This window comes from Callithrix jacchus, chromosome 6 (assembly GCF_049354715.1).
Source record: "Callithrix jacchus isolate 240 chromosome 6, calJac240_pri, whole genome shotgun sequence".
Taxonomy (NCBI): domain Eukaryota; kingdom Metazoa; phylum Chordata; class Mammalia; order Primates; family Cebidae; genus Callithrix; species Callithrix jacchus.
The window spans coordinates 78,182,611-78,197,771 of NC_133507.1; the positions used below are offsets into that span (position 1 = coordinate 78,182,611).

Here is a 15,161-nt window from a genome sequence, read left to right on the forward strand (position 1 = left end):
CAAACTGCTGACTTCTCATTGTGTCCTAACATGATGTAAAGAGAGCAAGAGAGGTTTTTGGCCTCTTCTTATAAGGGCACTAATTTTATTCCTGAGGACTACACTCTCGTGACCTAATTACCTCCTTAAAATCCCACTTTCAAATATTATCTTATTGGGAATTGGATTTCAACATATGAATGTTGGTGAGATACAAACCAGTGTTTACAGTATTCTAAGTAATGGGCTAATTGCTTTTGGAAGGGAGGACACATAATGAAAAGCCACACAGATCCTGATACTGTGCTCTTGGGAAGTTTCACCAATCACACAAGGTAAGTTAGAAGAATATTGTCAGGCAGTGCAAAGTTGACCCATGTTCAATACAATTTTCAGGGATATGGAAAACACATTGATTGGGATCAACTGAGGAATACTTCTGGAGAAGATGGCTGTTGAACTGATTCTTAAAATTCTGGATGTGAAAATAAAAAGAGATGAAAGATGAAGATAGGTGAAAGTAGAAAGCATGCATTTTTGGAAAGTAAAATATCATAAGGCACAATAACAGAGATGGGATACATTCCTATTTCTCCTTCAACTGATTTTCAAGTGCTGTGTCCCTCTGTTACACTAGCTACTCGGCAGCCACATGTGGATTTGCATTTAAAATGAAATAAAATTAAAAATTCAGTTCCTCAGTTGCACTAGTTACATTTCAAGTGATCAATAGTCACATGTGGCTTATTGGTAATTGTACTGAGCAACGCAAATATAAAACACATCCATCATTGGAAAAAAGTTTCATTTGTACTGTAGTAAGTGCTATTGAGTGTTTACTATATAAAAAGCTCTCAAAATCCCATTTAATCTTCACAGAAACCTTATAAAGGATATAGTAGCCAGGTGTAGTGGCTCACGCCTGTAATCCCAATGATTCGGGAGGTCAAAGTAGGCAGATTGCTTGAGCCCAGGAATTCAAGACCAGCCAGACAATATAGTGAGACTCCATCTCTACAAAAGATACAAAAATTAGCCAGGCATGGTGGCATGTGCCTGTAGTCCCAGCCACTTGGGAGTCTGAGGTGGAAGGATCACTTAAGCCCTGGAGGACAAAGCTGCAGCAAGCTGAGATCACACCACTGTCCCCTGGCCTGGGTAACAGAACGAGACCATCTCAAAATATAAATAAATAAATAAATAAAATTTAAATTTAATATACTTTATATTATTGTATTATATATTATTTATATTACATTATTTAGTATTTAAGACCCTGTCTCAAATGCTAAATAAATAAATAACAAAGTATATAGTTACAGATAAGAAAACTGAAGTCCCTAAAACTTAAGTATTTGTTAAAAGTTACATAATCAGTAGCAGAGTTGTGACTTGAAATTTTATGTGACTCCAAAAACTGAAGCTTTAAGCTAGAGAAAATAAGCCTGTTAGATAGGGGAAAATGAGTCATTTACCAGACACAGTGATACCCCAGATTGACCTTTTTATGGCAGGCGAAATCCAGTAGATTCTCAAGGACGAGGACAAAACCACAAAACTGGTATTTCAGAATATTAAGCAGATTGTGTGCTCAGGGGTCGGCTAGCCCTCATGATTTCTCTTGATGACTGGAGAAAAAAAAGGCTCCCTCCCTAGGAAGGATGTAGCCTTATGGGCATTTCACTTAGTTAACAGCGTGTGAAGTAGACTGCAGCCTCTTCTCACCCCAAACTTTGGGCACTCTGTTTTAAAAGGAAGAATTGGAAGGCATGGAGGAAAGGGAAGCAATGTCAAAAGAAAGAGGAAAAAAACAGCAAAAACAAATTTTGAAGAAAGAAATAAAAAAATAGGTTAAAAAAATGGAAAAATCAGAGCAAGGTCAGAGTTTATTCCAAGGTTTCCAGTATGCTGGTCCAACACACTGTGGCACTTAGAAAAGAGATAGAAAGGGCTGGGCATGGTAGTGCATGCCTGTAATCCTAGCATTTTGGGATGCCAAGAGTTGGGGTAGATCACTTGAGCCTAAGAGTTTGAGAGCAGCCTGGGCAACATGGCAAGACCCTGTCTCTACAAAAAACACAAAAATTACGCCAGGAATGGTGGCTCACACCTGTAATCTCAGCACTTTGAGAGGCTGAGGTGGGTGGATCATCTGAGGTCAGGAGCTTGAGACCAGCCTGGTCAACATGGTGAAAACCTATCTCTACTAAAAATACAAAAATTAGCTGGGCATGGTGGCAAGTGCCTGTAGTCCTAGCTATTAGGGAGTCTGAAGCAGGAGGAGAACTTGAGCCAGGGAGGCAGTTAGTTTCAGTGAGCCAAGACACTGTCACTGCACTATAGTCTGGGCAACAGAGTGAGACTCTGTCTCAAAAATACCAAAAAACAAAAACAAAGAAACACACACACACACAAATTAGCTGGGCATGGTGGCACATGCCTGTAGTCCCATCTACTCAGGAGGCTGAAGTGGGAGGATCTCTTGAACTCAGGAGGTTGAGGTTGTGGTGGGCTGAGATTTTGCCACTGCACTTCAGCCTGGGTGACAGAGTGAGATCCTGTCTAAAAAAAAAAGAGAGAGAGAGATAGAAAAAGGGAGCTGATTTGATTTCTAAGCTTCAGAAATGGAAGCTTAGAAGTCACCACTCCTATCCACACAAGAAAAACAACTGAACAAAGTGAAAATTAACAACTCTTAGATCCATTAGAGAACTGAGGTCAAACTACTGCCCTCAAAATTGGTATAAGGTCTTTTAGGCTGACTGACTGTGCCATGGACAGCATGGTAACCTCTGTGACCTGCACATGCACTCCAGATGAGTTTCTGGAACTAGATAGTCTGAAGTAACTGGAAAACCACAAAAGGAGAAAAAATGATCAACCCCTATGGTGTATAATTAACTTTGAGACATTCCTCTGTTGTTCCTTATTCCCATCTCAACTGATAAGGCAATTGGACTTTGTAACCTACCTTGGTCAACCTTGTGACTCCAGACCCTATGACCCCCTCCCAGCTTGCAAAAACCTCCCCAAACTGTAACTTCTGTAACTTTCCACTGCCTACCCCAAATGTGTAAAACCAACTCCTGCCCCTCCACCCTCCACTGACACTCTTTTCGGACTCAGCCCACCCGCACCTGAATGAATAAACAACAGTGTTGCTCACACAAAGCCTGTTTAGGGGGTCTCTTCATTCAGAGCATGTGTTTTAACATGTGGTGCTGAAACCCAGGATGGGGTACTCCTTTGGGAAGACCAGTTCCCTGTCTCTACTGCCCCTCTGGGAAAAGACCCACCTGTGACCTCAGTACATCAGACCAGACCAGCAGCTTGCACTTAGTGTACCAAACAGCTCTCTTGCCACCTTCAGATCAAGTAAGCAGTCTCCCTTTTTCTCTTTTCCTTTAGAGAAAGGAAGACAATCTCTCCCCCTTTCTCTTTTTCTTTAGAGAAAAGGAGACAAGTCTCTCCCTCTTTCTCTCTCTTTTCCTTTAGAGAAAAGGAGACAAGTCTCTCCCTCTTTCTCTCTCTTTTACTTTAAAGAAAAGGAGACAGGCTGGGCATGGTCACTCATGCCTGTAATCCCAGTACTTTGGGAGGCCAAGGTGGGTGGAACGAGGTCAAGAGATTGAGATCATCCTGGCCAACATGGTGAAACTCTGTCTCTACTAAAAAAATACAAAAATTAGCTGGGCGTGGTAGCACATGCCTGTAGTCCCAGCTACTGGGGAGGCTGAGGTAGAAAAATCACTTGAACCTAGGAGGCAGAGGTTGCAGTGAGCCAAGACTGCACCACCGCACTCCAGCCTGGCAACAAAGAAAGACTCCATCTCAAAAAAAAAAAAAAAAGAAAAAGAAAAGGAGACAAGTCTCTCTTTTTTTCCTTTAGAAAAGGGAGACAAGTCTCTCCCTCTTTCTCTCTTTTCCTTTAAATCCTTCTCCTATGTAGAGAAAAGGAAACAAGTCTCTCTCTCTCTCTTTCTCCCTCTCTCCTCCTTTAAATCTTTCTCTTTCTAAGTAGAAGACAAAGGAGACACTCTATCCATGTAGAGACAGAGGGAGAGAAGTCTCTCCCTCTTTCTCTCTTTTCCTTTAGAGGAAAGGAAACATGTCTCTCCCTCTTTCTCTCGCTTTTCCTTTCAAGAAAGGAAACAAGTCTCTCCCTCTTTCTCTCTCTTTTTCTTTAAATACTTCTCCTTCTAGGTAGAGAAAGGAGACAAGTCTTTCCCTCTCTCTCTCTTTTCCTTTAAATCTTTCTCCTTCTAAGTAGAAGACAAAGGAGACACTCTATCCATGTAAAGACAGAGGAGACAAGTCTCTCCTTCTCGCTCAATAACACCAATGTTGGTCATGGACTCGGGAAGGCAGTCTTCCCTTGGTGTCTGGTCAATCATCGGTATGCCTGCCTTGATCACTCACCCAGGTTACAGCCCAGAACTCAGTCAGGGATGCCTACTGAGAACCCTGGTAGCTGCTTGCTCCTTCTCCTCATCTCCACTCCACTCCTTTCCTTAAACTTATCTCCTTCGCTATGGGCAATATTCCATCCTCTATTCCTCTGTCTTTGCCTCCAGCTGCATCATAAAAACCCTAAAACCTCTTCAACTGTTGCCAAATCTGAAACCTAAACATCTCATTTTTTTTCTTTAACATGGCCTGGCCTCAATACAAATTAGACTATGGTTCCAAATGGCCAGAAAACGGCACTTTCGATTTTTCTATTCTGCAAGACCTAGAAAATTTTTGTCAACGAATGGGCAAAGGGTCCGAGATGCCCAATGTCCAGGGATTTTTTTACACTCCTACCATCCCCCCATCCTTGATCTCAATGCAATCCCTCCCAAATTTTCTTTCTCTCCCTTCTGATCAACCCTCCTGCCTCCACCAATAACTCAGAATCCTCCTTGTCCTAGATGCTTTCAACCTTTCTCCTCCCTGTCTGTCCAAACCAGGCCCTAATCCAGGCCCTAACCCACCCAAGGGTCTCCCTCTTCCTCTGCCCATAACCCACCTCCTTATGCCCCTCCTGTCACCTCCCCACCTCACACTCCAGAGAGCTTACAGTTTAGTCCGTGGCTAAATCCTCTGCCCCTGCCCCTGCCCCTGCCCAACAATTCCCACTTCGAGAGGTGGCTGGAGCCAAAGGCATAGTTAGGGTGCATGTTCCTTTCTCTTTATCCAACCTTTCCTACGTCAGCCAATGGTTGGGTTCCTTCTCATCAGATCCTACTAAATATATACAAGAGTTCCAATACTTAACCCAGTCCTATAATCTCACCTGGAGTGACTTAATTGTCATCCTTACTTCTATTGTCACCCTTGAGGAATGCTTAATATGCATTTTATCACCCAATCAGCCCCTGACATCAAAAAAGCTACAGAAATTAAAATCTGGCCCATAACCCCCATAACAGGAATTAATCGACTTCACCTTCAAGGTGTTCAATAATAGGGAAGAAGCTGCCCGGTGGCAGTGCATCTCAGAATTACAAATGCTTGCCTCCGCTGTAAGACAAACCCCAGCCACACCACTGGCTCACGAAGACTTCAAGGCGCTGAGACTGCAGCATCCAGCCACCCTTCCCAGACCTTGCTTTAAGTGTCGGAAACCTGGCCACTGGGCCAAGGAATGCCCGCAGCCTGGGATTCCTCCTAAGCCCTGCCCCATCTGTGTGGGGCCTCCAATGAAAGTCGGGCTGCCTGACTCATGTTGCTGCAGCTGGGAGGCTAAAGACATAGTGCCTGAACACCTCGGAAGTCCCCTGGACCATCATGGACGCCAAGTTTCGGGTAAGTCTTATGGTGTAGGGTAAGTCCATCCCCTTCTTAACTAACATGGGGGCCACCCACTCCACACTGCCTTATTTTCAAGGACCTGTCTCCTTGGCCTCCATAATTGTTATGGGAACTGACGGCAAGGCCTCCAGGCCTCTCACAACTCCCCAAGCCTGGTGTCAATTAGGCCAGCACTCCTTTCCACATTCTTTCCTAATCATCCCCACTTGTCCAGTTCCCCTGTTAGGCTGAGATATCCTAGCAAGATTGTCTGCCTCCTTAACTATTCCTGGGCTACAGCCACACCTCACTGTCGCCCTCCTCCCTGAACCCGTACCTCCCTCAATAGCTCCTGTATGTCCCCCTACCTTAACCCTAGGGTGTGGGACACCACCTCCCCATCCCTTGCTACAAGTCACTCACCCCTCATCATCCACTTAAAACCTAACCACCCTTATTCCGTCCAGCACCAGTACTCCACCCTAGCACAAGCCTTAAAAAGCCCAAAGCCTGTTATAACTCACTACAACGGGGACTTTTAGTTCCCGCTAACTCTCCTTACAATTCCCCTATCCTGCCTGTCCAAAAACCAGACAAATTCTGCAGACTAGTCCAAGACCTCCACCTCACCAATCAGATTGTGCTTCCCATTCACCCAGTTGTACCAAACCCCATACCCTCCTATCTTTCATACCCCTTTCCACAACTCACTATTCTGTTCTTGACCGCAAAAACACTTTTTGCTAAAGCCCAACTTTCTTCCCCATCTGTTATAATTCTTTGCCAGCATACATGCACTCTCCCTACCAACTGCATTCAGTTAATTTCCCAAACCCGAGCCCCATCCACTGAACAACAGCTTCTCTTCTTCCTAGGCGTTGTAGGATACATTTGCCTCTGAATACCAGGTTTTGCCGTGCTAACCAAACCACTTTATAAACTTACAAAAGGAAGCTTAGTTGACCCCTTAGACCAAAAATCCTTCCCCCATTCTTCCTTCTGTTCTCTAAAAAAAGTACTTAGAGACTGCTCCTACTTTAGCAATCCCCAACTCCTCTCAACCCTTCTCTCTCTACACAGCAGAAATAAAAGGCTGTGTTCATGCCTACGTGTGTGAACCCCTCAAAATCACAGGCTATGCCCCACTTACCCTCTACAGCTCCTTAAAACCCCCATAGTAACCATTGCTCTCAGTCCTGACTTCAACCCAGCCATTACTCACTCTTTATCTTGCTCCCTTTCTCTGCTCATACTCAATCTTGTTAATGAAAGTGAGTGGTTACTCATAGAGACCACATGCTTCCTTGTACACCATGAAAACACAAGCTCTCCCTCCACATAGTTACCCTAACAAACCCCACTACAACCTTGCTGGTTCCCTTGGCATTTGGGTCCAAAGCCCCAGTCCCCTCAGAACACTTTCTCATCTTTACAGTTTACACTTCCAGTTCTGTCTAAGCCAAGGACTTTTTTCCTCTGTGGTTCTTTTTCTTACATCTGCCTTCCTACCAACTGGACAGGCACTTGTACCCTAGTTTTCCTTACTCCCAAAATTCAGTTTGCCAACAGAGACGAAAGCCTCCCTGTTCCCCTTGTGGTCCTAATACAACATAAACGGGTCATTCCATTGATCCCCTTACTTGTAGGGTTAGGAATTACTACTGCACTCAGCATAGGCATAGCAGGTCTTGCCCCTTCAATTGTCACTGCCATAGCCTCTCTAATGATTTCTCTGCTAGCATTGCAGAATTAATTTAATCACTATCCCTTCTTCAGACTCAAGTAAATTCCCTAGCTGCAGTTGTCCTCCAAAACCGCAGAGGTCTTGATTTACTGACTGCTGAAAAAGGAAGTCTTTGCCTATTCCTAAATGAAGAATGTTGTTTTTATGCAAACCAGTCTGGCCTTGTATATGATGCCACGAATAAATTAAAGACAGAGCCCAAAAGCTCGCTAATCAGGCAAATGGTTATTCTGGACACTGCTAGACTGGCTGGACATCTCTAACTGGGTATCATGGCTTCTTCCAATCCTTAGTCCTCTGAGAGCGATCTTTCTCCTTCTCTTATTTGAACCCTGTGTTTTCCGATTAATCTCTCAATTCCTACAAAATCGTATATGAGCAATAACCAGTCAGTCAATATGACAAATCCTCCTTCTAATGACCCCACAATATCATCTCTTGCCCTGAGATCTCCCAGCAGTATAAATTCTTTCCCATCTTTAGGCTTCCACGAAACCCCCAATCCCACCTGAAGAAGCCCTGAGAAACATCACCCCATCACCCCTCTGTGCCGGCCTTCCTAATATTCCACTGCCCTCCACTCTTCATTTCTTTTTCCTTTTTATTACTAATATAAACAGACAGGAATGTAAGGTCTTTTAGGCCAACCGATTGCACCATGGATGGCGTGGTAACCTCTGTGACCTGCATGTACACTCCAGATGAGTTCCTGGAACTAGAAAGTCTTAAGTAACTGGAAAACCACAAAAGGAGAAGAAATGATCAACCCCTATGGTGCATAATTTTGAGACATTCCTCTATTGTTCCTTATTCCCGCCTCAACTGATAAGGCAATTGGACTTTATAACCTACCTTGGTCAACCTTGTGACTCCAGACCCTAGGACCCCCTCCCAGCTTGCAAAAACCTCCCTGAACTGTAACTTCTGTAACTTTCCACTGCCTACCCCAAACCTATAAAACCAACTCCTATCCCTCCGCCCTCTGCTGACTCTCTTTTCAGACTCAGCCTGCCCACACCCAGATGAATAAATAGTCATGTTGCTCACACAAAGCCTGTTTAGGGGGTCACTTCATTCAGAACCCACATTTAACCATTGGAGAAACAGATAGATACAGAGAATCACAACTTATTGGAGGAAACCCATGAGCAGAAACATCCTTGGGGACCAGGGGCTGGGGTAGGAAAATCTGAACAGCCATTGACAAATTGCTGGAAGCTCAGTGTAGACAAGTCTGAGAGTTAAAAACTCCAGGGGGCCTAGTTATTGGAGGTCCCCACACTTTTGTGAGTTTTACCTCCAAGTGCTCAATCTGGTTCACAGTGAGAGAAATCACCACGTGTTTCTGAAAGGGGGAGAGGTAAAGGAACTATTTTGAATTATGCCACAGAATTATGTTCTTAAAGTCCATCCTCAAGAGAAACTATTTGACCCAAGCCTAATCAATTAGGTTTTACCAGAGCCTAATCTACCTGGTGGAAGGGAAATGCTCAACTCCAGCTTCTTCTAAGCCTTCTTGTCTCACTGAAACTGGGGACTGGGGATGGGGAGGTAGGTAGGGGGAGAGGGGCAGAAAGCATTTGTGTTTTTCTTGTTATGGTGGTTGTTTTATTTTAGATAGGGTCTCACTCTGTCACTCAGGCTGGAGTGTAGGTGGTGTGATCATGGCTTACTGCAGTCCTGATCTCCCTGGCTGAAGTAATCATCACACCTCAGCTTCCCAAGTAGTGAGGATTGCAAGCATGCATGCCATACCCAGCTTTTTTTTTTTTTTTAATTTCTTATAGAGACAGGGTCTTGCTATGTTACACAGGCTGGTCTTGAACTCTCAAGCTCAAGTGATCCTCCTGCCTGGGATTACAGGCATGAGGCACCACACATGGTCAGAAAGCACTTGTGTAGTTCATAGCAGAGGCACAGGCTCACTAAAAGATTGAGACCTACTTTCAGATAGTAAGTCTCAGGAACCCAAAGACAACAGAGGAGACAAAAGCAAGGAAATCAGCCTTTGACACGTAATGCTACAGCAAGCAGTAAACACACCCTAACCCCTAGCAAGATACTAGTGGCCTCATACTAGAGACCTGTTTACTTGAGTTCCTTTTACCCAGTAAATGTTGTCCAGCTTTCACCAAAAAAAAAAAAAAAAAAAAATGACAACACCTACTGAAAGACAAAAAACACAGTTTGAAAAGACAGAGAAAACATCAGAATCAGAATCAGATATGGCAGGAATATTATGAGAATATGTATAACAGAATTATCATACCAGGAATTTAAATTAACCATGATTGATATGTTAAGCGCTTTAATGGAAAAAATCAATATTATGCAAGAACAGATGGGTAGTATAAATAGAATGACAGAAACTCTAAGAAAGAATCAAAAAGAAATGCTAGAAATAAAAAATACTAACAGAAAGAAAGAATGTCTTTCATGGGCTCCATCAATAACCTTCAGAGACAAAGAATCTAACCTTGAAGAAATGCCAATAGAAACTTATAAAACTGAAAAAAAAAGAAACTTCTAAAACTGAAATACAAAGAGAAAAAAAGAATAAAAAAATCAGATATCCAAAAATGGTAGAATTACAAAAGATGTAACATATACATAACAGAAATACCAGAGGGAGAAGAAAAGAAGAAAATTTGAAGCAATAATGACCGAGAATTCCCCCAAATTAATGCTGGATACAAAACTACAGATCCAGGAAGCTCAGAGTACAGTAAGCAATATATATACCAAAAAATCTGCACCTAATCATAATCAGATTCAATCTGTAGAAAAAAGAAGACAGAAAATCTTGAAAGAAGCAAAAAGGAGAAAAAAAACCCAGCACATTTGGCCTACAGAGGGGTAAAAATAAGAATTACATTAGACTTATCTTCAGAATTGTGCAAGCAAGAGGAAAGAAAACAGAAATATTTGAAGTATTGAAAGAAAAAAAAAAAAACTCACCTAGAATTCTGTATCCAATTAAATTACCCTTCAATAGTGAGGGAGAAAAACTTTCCCAGGCAAACAAAATTTGAGGCAATTTGTCACCAGTAGATTTGCCTTGCAAGGAATGTTAAAAGTTCCTAAAAGAGAAACAAAATGATGCAGGTAAGAAACTTGGATCTACATTTTAAAAATGAAGAGCAGTAGAGAAGGAATCAATAAAGGTAAACTGCCTGGGCAACATAGTGAGACCCTGTCTCTAAAAAAAACAAAATGAGTTAGACTCAGTGGTGCATACCTGTAGTCCCAATTACTTTGGAGGCTGAGGCAGGAAGACTGCTTGAACCCAGGAGTTTGAGGCTGCAGTGAGGCTACCACTGCACTCCAGCCCAGGTGACAAGAGAGAGACCTTGTCTCAAAAAAAAAAAAAAAAAAAGAAAAGAAAAAGAAAGGTAAATAAAATATTTTCTTTTTGTTTGTTTGTTTGTTTGCTTCTTTTTGTTTGTTTCTTCAATGAATGCTTTCTAAAGCCAAATCCTCAGCTTTCTGTTCTTTAAAATACTATTTTGGCTGGGCAAGGTGGCTTACACCTGTAATCCCAACACTTTGGGAGGCCAAGGTGGGCAGATCATGAGGTAAGGAGATTGAGACCATCCTGGCCAACATGGTGAAATCCCGTCTCTACTAAAAATACAAAAATTAGCTGGGCACAGTGGCGCATGCCTGTAATCCCAGCTACTTGGGAGGCTGATGCAGGACAATCGCTTGAACCAGGGAGTTGGAGGGTGCAGTGAGCCCAGATCTCCCCACTGCACTCTAGCCTGGCGACAGAGCAAAACTCTTGTCTCGAAAAAAAATTATTTTACTTTTTTTGTGACAGGGTCTCACTCTTTCACCCAGGCTGGAGTGCAGGGGCACAATCATAGCTCACTGTAACCTTGAAATCCTGGGCTCAGATGATCTTCTTACCTCAGCCTCCCAAGTAGCTGGGTACGTACCACCACGCCTAGGTAATTTTTGTATTTTTTGTAGAGATGGGGTTTTGCTATGTTGTGCAGGCTGGTCCCAAACTCCTGGGCTCAAGCAATTCACCCACCTTATCCTCCCAAAGTGCTGGGATTACAGGTGTGAGTCACCTGTAATCTCTTTCGCCTGGCCTGCTCTTTTTTTTTTTTAATTGCGACTGGGGTCTTGCTGTGTTATCCAGGCTGGTTTCCAACTCCTGGGCTCAAAGTGATCCTCCTGTTTCAGCCTCCCAAGTAGTTGGGATTACAGGCATGTGCCACCATACCTGGCAGTCTCCTGCTGTTAATACAAGCTTCTCCAAAACATTTTTCTCTTATGGTTTCAAGTGTTACAATAGAACACTTGTTCAACGTGCAACACAGTGCAACAGTGTTGCACCGTGGCTCATGCCTGTAATCCCAGCACTTTAGGAGGTTGAGGCAGGTGGATCATGAGGTCAAGAGTTCAAGACCAACCTGGCCAATACAGTAAAACCCCGTATCTACTAAAAATACAAAAAAATTAGCCATGCATGATGGCACCCACCTGTAGTCCCAGCTACTTGGGAGACTGAGGCAGAAGAATCACTTGAACCCAGGAGGCGGAGGTTGCAGTGAGCCTAGATTGCGCCACTGCACTCCAGCCTGGGTGACAGAGCAAGATTCCATCTCAAAAAGAAACAATAATAAAAAAAATAGCCTCCTAAAGTGTTCTGACTAGGTTGGCTTGTTTACATATGTCATGCACTCTGATTTCAGACTATATTCCAAAAACTCCTTTTAAAATTATACTATTCTGCTACTCAATATATTTAAATATTGAGTGCCTTAATCAAAATAAAAATTTCCCATATTGTCTTCTAAAGTTCTTTTTGGCCTGGCACAGTGGCTCATGCCTGTAATCCCAGCACTTTGGAAGGCTGAGGCAGGCCGATCACAAAGTCAGGAGACCAAGACCATCCTGGCCAACATGGTGAAACCCCATCTTTACTAAAATACTATACATATATATATATATACACATATGTATTATATATATATATACACACATATGTATTATATATTATATATATTATGTATAGTATATTTTATAATATATATGTATAGTATTTTATATATAGTATTTTATAGTATAATATAGTATTTATATATAATATTTATATATTTATATAGTATCTATATATTATATATATAATATATATTATGTAGTATAATATATAGTATAATATATAGATACTATATAAATATATAAATATTAATATTTATATATTTATATTTAATATTTATATATTTATATAGTATTACATATATATTATATATAGTATTTAATATATAATATTATATAAATATATAATACATATATACATATCTATAGTATTTTATAGTATTATATATATAGTATTTTATAGTATAATATAGTATTTATATGTGTGTGTGTGTGTGTGTGTATATCTATATATATCTATATAGATATATATATATTAGCTGAGCATGGTAGTGCTCACCTTAGTCCCAGCTATTCTGGAAGCCGAGGCAGGGAAATTGCTTGAACCCAGGAGGCAGAGGTTGCAGTGAGCTGAGATTCCACCACTGCACTCCAGCCTGGGTGACAGGGTGAGACTCTGCCTCAAAAAAAAAAAAAAAGTCTTCTCAATCTGTTTCCTCTTATCCCTAGTTAGCCTTGTTTACCATTCGAACACTAAGTCTTAACCCTAGACAAAAAGTCTTCATCCATGTAAGGCCAATAGCCTTGCTAAGAGCCGGATGAACAACACCCACCCCTCTCTATGCCTGATAACAATTTATCAGGCAGAACACATTACTCAGCATCTGGCTCCTCCATGCGGGCTCTCCTCGCCCACTTCTGCATTCTGCCCCCAGGTCTATATTCAGCACTAGGCTATGCACTCTCAGCACCAAGCTATGCATTTGAACCTCAGCACTAAACTGTGCACTCTCAGCACTAAACTGTGCACTCTCAGCACTAAACTATACATCTGAACCCGCGAAAATTGAAGAAATCCCGCCAAGCCTTACCCAATGTCAGCCCACCCCATGCATCCTAGGCCAGCCCCCCTCTAATCCCCATAAAACCCCCTGCCCTGAGAAGTCAAGTGTGACTTCTCTGGCCCCCTTTCCTTAGGACCACAGAACCTCGCCCGGGAGATAAATAAATTGGCATCTGATTGTTCTTATACTGGCTTCAGTTTCCTCATTTTAAACTCGGCAGTAACCATTACAATCCATTCAGAAAATCTTTTTTTTTTCTTTTGAGACAGAATCTTGCTCTGTTGCTCAGGCTGGAGAGCAGTTACCTTATCTTGGCTCACTGCAACCTCTGCCTCCCAAGCTCAAGTGATTCTCATACCTCAGCCTCCCAAGAAGTTGGCATTACAGGCTTGTGCCACCACATCTGGCTAATTTTTGTGTTTTTAGTAGAGATGAGATTTCACCATGTTAGCCAAGCTGGTCTTGAACTCATGGTCTCAAGCAAGATGCCCGCCTTGGCCTCCCAAAGTGCTGGGATTACAGGTGTGAGTCACCATGCCCAGCCTCCCAATAGTTATCTTAAGTATCCTAGGTTCAACGTTCTATAAAAAACAGCCCCTTCACCTACACGATTCCTTCTTATTTGTGCCCCTAACTTTATAAAATGCAACAATCTTTCTGAATGTGTAAGAGTTCTTTCTATAGCATCAGGTCTTTATAGTAGAGATTGTAAAGTGGCTTTGATTAATCCGTCATTTAAAATGGAGTAATTCTCAACACTTAAAAATTGTTGAAAAATTGCAGACTCTAGTAGGATCCACATTTCAACTAATGGCTAAAATTTACCAGTAGTTGACACCTTTAGAAATGCACTGTTCAGTTAGAAAGTTACGACTTCATTCTAAAAGTATTGCGCACCTATTACTTGGGACACTGTTTTAGACCCTGGGGATATAGCAGTGACCAAAACTCACTGGGGAGCTTATACTCTAATGAGGAGAGACAGAAAACATAATCATTACTACATGTTTTCTAAGAGGAATAGAAAATATGTGGGTGGGAAGGGTGCTTGCGCTTTTGCATTCAATTAAGTACCTGGCTGGAATGGGAATGTGAATTTTTGACTCGTACTACTAACCGAATGGTCATACACTGCCATGTATGGTATGCACTGTCCCTATAAACTCTGAGCAATTCGAAGGCAGGAAGTGTGCCTCCTTCGCCTTTGGATTCCCAGGGCCCAGAAGTGTTTTTATGGAGGGAATATGATGTAAAGCGAGAAGTTAGGCGTACTTTGACCACCGCTGTCCCTGGTGGTTATTCCGACCGGGTTTGGACTGGGCGCCGGGGAGGGTGCAACACAACCGAGAGCGGTCAAGTCTTTCGCAGAATCTCAAAGCCACCTCCGCGTCGGCGGCTCCTTTTCCAGGGAAACAGGACTGTAACGCGAACGCATCGCGGGTCCTTGTTCTCTAAACAAGGTTAATTAAGAACTAAATTCGTAACAAAAACGTGGCCCTCAGAGCCCGTCGTCCAACGCGAAAAAGCACGGGTGACCGCGCCCCCTGCAGCGCCGCCCCGGGCACTACAGCTTCCGGGGTCCTCCAGTTCCAGGCGGGTCTACTTCCGGCTCCTTAGGTCCCCGGCTCCTTGGCTCGCCGGGGTCCTAGCGCTGGAAAGGTGGCCGTAGCGGCCGCCTGACCCCTACAAAATCCTGGGACGGGAACAGC

The 15,161-nt window shown here is 42.7% G+C and overlaps 1 long non-coding RNA gene across 1 annotated transcript; it reads right to left on the reverse strand.

The window, feature by feature from the left end:
- Positions 1 to 2,426: 2,426 nt before the first annotated feature.
- LOC118154587 (uncharacterized) lies at positions 2,427 to 15,027 on the reverse strand. The gene is made up of 3 exons (XR_008482162.2): positions 14,725 to 15,027; positions 10,457 to 10,578; positions 2,427 to 2,541 (listed from the first exon to the last, which is right to left on the reverse strand). It is a non-coding gene; the product is annotated as an uncharacterized LOC118154587 (long non-coding RNA).
- Positions 15,028 to 15,161: the final 134 nt, after the last annotated feature.